The sequence below is a fragment of the Piliocolobus tephrosceles genome, chromosome 6 (assembly GCF_002776525.5).
Source record: "Piliocolobus tephrosceles isolate RC106 chromosome 6, ASM277652v3, whole genome shotgun sequence".
NCBI classification, from domain to species: domain Eukaryota; kingdom Metazoa; phylum Chordata; class Mammalia; order Primates; family Cercopithecidae; genus Piliocolobus; species Piliocolobus tephrosceles.
In genome coordinates this window covers 77,948,645-77,953,333 of record NC_045439.1, presented here as the reverse complement: position 1 = coordinate 77,953,333, position 4,689 = coordinate 77,948,645, and positions in this window count along the sequence as shown.

The window sequence follows — 4,689 nt, the reverse complement described above, 5'->3', positions numbered from 1 at the left end:
GTAATCCCCTGTATTACTCTACTGCTATTTGATTTCTCAAAATATGTAAAACAAACACTTTATAAAAATTAACATGTTTTTAAGAGTTGTCTCGTATATGTTCAGAGGGAAAGGTACCATAATTTCAACTATTTCTACTGAGACAAAATGATTCACTTTTTTTCAGAGTGGTGCTTGTATTTTTGTTGTTCTTTACATCTGTAGAAATGAGATTGTCTATACACTGATAAATAATAGATCTTATACATCTATCTCAATATGGATAGGAAATCAGTCACCAAGATTTGAGTATTGAAGATGGTACATGGGCTGATTTTCAGCAGTCACCCCTGACACAGTGCCCTCTTTGCCACTTGCAACATGTTCTGCTTGCCACTTGCTAAGATTGCCAGATAAAATACCGGCTGCCTTGTTAAATTTGAATTTCAGATAAATAACATTTTTTAAGTATTTAAGTGTATCCTAAATATTGCATGGGATAAAGAGTTTGGTATTTTGTTCTCAAACTAATTATATTAGAATAAAAAATTTGAAGGATTTAACAAATATTGTTTGGTTCTGGACATGGTTTGTTAAGTCAGTTTCATCAACTGATATTTATCTGGATAGAGCACGTTTCTTTTTTTTTTTCTAAGATGCCAATAAAGGACTTTCACTGCAGGTTTGAGGCAAATTACACAATGTGAGGGGTAAAGTGTACAACACGTAAAATCCCCAGCATCAAACAAACGAGGAAAACAAAATACCAGCATCACACATTTCCTGTAAATTCACAGTAAAAAAGCAAATTATGGAAATGATGCGGGAGGGAATAAACACTGGCATATTTTCTTCTTCCTTAAAGAAAGTCACATCAATCATTAATATTTATTCCCCTGTGAAGTTCTTTGTTCTAATTTCCATTATCCAAAGGGGAAGTTCTGTCCTTGAGGACACCTAAAATGATGCCATTACACAGTGGCATCAGCAGCATTCTCAGCACTGGAGGCCAAGCAGGTCATTCTCTGTACAAAGTTGTTGCTCCATAAATAGTGTAACAATAGGATCATTTCACCATTACCAGGGCGTCTGCAAGGGTCCCCACGTGCCTTGTTCAGTGAGGTCCTGAGGTCAGAAGAGTCACAGCTGAAGAGGGTACGGGCACTTCTAAGTAGTAAGGCACAACAGTATGGGAGAAGTTTCAAGCAGTGGAAGCTTTCTGCAGTTCACACAACACTTCAGATGAACTAGGTATAGTTTCCCAGAAGAAATCAAAAGTTCAATTCTGATAAGCTTTATCTTGCTTAAGCAGTACTTTCCAGGGCTGCTTCAACTCTTAAACTTCAAAAAGCTAAGGAGGAGAAAAATGAGCCTCGTTTCTAGGATTTGAGATTCCAACCTCTACTCACTTGGCGGATGGATACTGAAAACTGCTAGGTGTCAGGCTTTGCACGCTTCCTGTCTCTGAGTTGGCCTGATGGCTTTAGTAAGAGTAAGTTGGGAGCAGTAGCACGTATATTTGCTTAACTTTAACATTTTCCTTTTTAAAATAGTAGATTCTACACATTGCCTCTTTTAGCTATTTTTACTTTAGAAAACCCAAATACCTGAGGCTTTAAGGAGTTTCAAATGCCTGATGAAGACATAGTGGGGTGATCCACAAAATAATCAAAATGAATAAATAGCATTAGGTATTCAAATCAAATAATCTAGTGACTCAAACTTCTGTGACTAATCTTGTGTCCAAACAGTTAATGGAAGAAATAACCTCCCATGGAGCTTTTTGAATCTGTAATTCAGTGGTACTCCTAGTTTTAATAAGAAGCAGAGGTTTAGTAATGTACAGATAATCTTTATCAGAAGCTATGTTGATACTTGAAATGGAGATTGACTACTGATTGACTTGCTTCAGTTGATCCGGCATCAATGGTTCTTAGAAAAATAGCCACACATGTTACTTGGATGGAAACAAGAAAATTTCCAACCCTGAATGCTTTCGTAGGCTAAAAATAAAATATAGATCCAGAATCGCAAAAATAAATAAGTCAACAAACAACCCCAAACTCCATTTCAGGTGGAATTAGAAACCACAGACTTAATGTAGATGACCTTGTCTCATAGTAACTGACATTCTGGAGCACTCTATAGTGCTACTTTTGGTTGAGCAGTTTGCTCAGACAAGGCTTTCTGGCAATTTGCACAGGAAAACTGTACTAAAAATTTCTCTGAACTGTAAAATATTTGTTTTATGCAAATGTTGAAAGAATCCTGAGACCAAAAGAAAGGGAGGGGGAGTAGAGAGAAGAAGAAAACAAATGTAGATGGCTTAAGTTCTGACCATCAGACAGATTTCCCAATGGCTTCTTACATCTTTTACTGCTGTATTTTTAAAATTACAAGGAAAGAAAAAGAAAATTGTTGAGCATCTGAATATTATTAAAACAGAAAGACCACACAAACATTTAAATGATCCCTAAATGGCATTGTCTACTTCAATTCATCATTCTTTGGCATGTTTTTGACCCCTTTGTTTTTATTGTTAGGAGAAAAACAGGAGGAAAAACTTTTTTTTTAAAGGAGGAAAAATAAAGTTTTCTGTATCAGACCTATAATCACCTACAGTTACCCTGGCATCTTTGCTAACATTTTAAGACCATGTACATTTGTAGTGCTAAAACTATTAATTTGCATAATTTAAAGCCTTATTTCATGGAACTTTGAGATTCTGGAAAAGAACTTGCTTGTTTATACCTTCTTTCTGTAGACTTTTTCTGAGCTTCCTATCTTCTTGTAACCCCAACAACTGGCTTGACTAATTTTCTATGTTGAGATCAGAAAATAGTTTGCAGTTGAGTAAACACAATCTGAATCATCTCATGGGTGAGGTTTAAACAATGGGATGAGAAGGTTCAGCCAATTGTGAGTTTTATTTACACATCTGATATTCATGGGCCTGAGGAGCAGCAGCAGAACTGAACACTCACCTCTACCAGCAGGGGCAACAAAGGAGTTTCTCTTCTTACAGTAGCTTTGTAGGATATTGTTAGGCATCATGGAGAAAATGATGAGAGAGTCTGACTGTTTTAGCAAGTATGTATTCAAGGGAAATTATTATTTTAAATTTTTGTAAAACTGAAACTTTGAGATCTTTGTATTAGAAAACCTTGATCTATAAATTGGCATTGGTTAAAGATCTTGGAACCCAAAAGGCTATTCCTTAAGAATGAGACTTAGTAAACCAAGAATTCCTAACTGATAAATAAATTGACAGCGAAAGAGAGAAAAAAAAGGAATGTGTAAACATACTATTCTAAACCTAAGAGCACAAAACTTTGTGCCTTATGTCTCCTAATTTTCATTTTCTCCTTAAAGAAGAAAAAGCCAAGACATGTTTTCTTTAAACATGTTTTTATAACTATTTATTGGGTTGAATATTCTTCTACATAAGCTTAACCCTGTTGCTGTTGCTAAAAAGCCAAGACATATTTTCTGTAAACATGTTTTTACAACTATTTATTAGGTTGAATATTCTTGTACATAAGCTTAACCCTGTTGCTGATAGAAATTTCAAAAAGTAAAGTAAAAGTTATGAAAAATACATCTTCTAATCCTGTCTGCCTTCTATGTGACCAGAGGGAAAAAATGTACTTCCAATGTTTCTTTAACTTTTGTTCATTAATCAAATATCTGTATGATTGAAACATGGGGCATCACTAGCAGAGGTAGGAGAATCTATTCTTGAGACGGCTGCAATTATTGGCTTTGGATACAGAGTATTGACTTTAAAGTGATGATGTTGGCATATCTTTGTGGAAATATCCAGCAGAGAGAAAGAAATTTCAAACTGGGTCATGGGATATTCATGACTGAAGATACTGATTTGGTGTCATCCACCCTTCCAAGTGTAGAGGAGAGGATAGAGAGAAGGAAAAGCAGAAGCTCAAGATATAAAGCAAGTAAAGCACCCACAGTCATAGGCAGAAGAAATGAAAAAACAGAAGATGCATGATTTGAAACAGAGAACTGAGAATTGTAGAAGCCAAGAGGAAAATATTTTAAATAATAAAGTGGGTTTCAAGAATGACAAGTAGTGTAAAGAGGGCAAGAAGAACAAAAACTGAGAAAAAGATGAGGAGATTGTCATTGGTGACCATTCAATGGATACTGAATGATCTAATAAGGGTTGAAAACTTACGTTTGAATCTGTTTCATTTAGAGAATAGAATTATTCTTAGGGCTGTCCTCATGTGATTCCCTGATATTTGAATTACATAGGAGGACCTGATATAAGGATGTAGTTGTGCAAAGGCATGCTATCTATAAATCATGAATATAAGCTCTTCAGTTTACCATGGGAGGAGAGATGAGAGACCACTTCACCAAATGAGGGCAACTCATAAGTTCGTTTTAGGAGACCAGTGTGTGAATAAACACTTCATTTACTGCTTGTGATATATCAAGATAATCTATGTCGACAAATAGTAACATTCTTTGTCTAATTTTATTTAAGTTCGGTAAGGCATTTTGTGAAATTGAGGACCCATTTATGCCAATGGGCCACAATTTTTCAGGGCCACAATTATTTACACATGGATAACTGAAACTTACAATTATGGAAATGCTATTTCTGATCTCTAAAATAGCCGTGGAGTGTACATAGTTTTCTGTTCCTAGTTAGAAGCATTTTTTTCCCACCAGCTCTTAGTACAC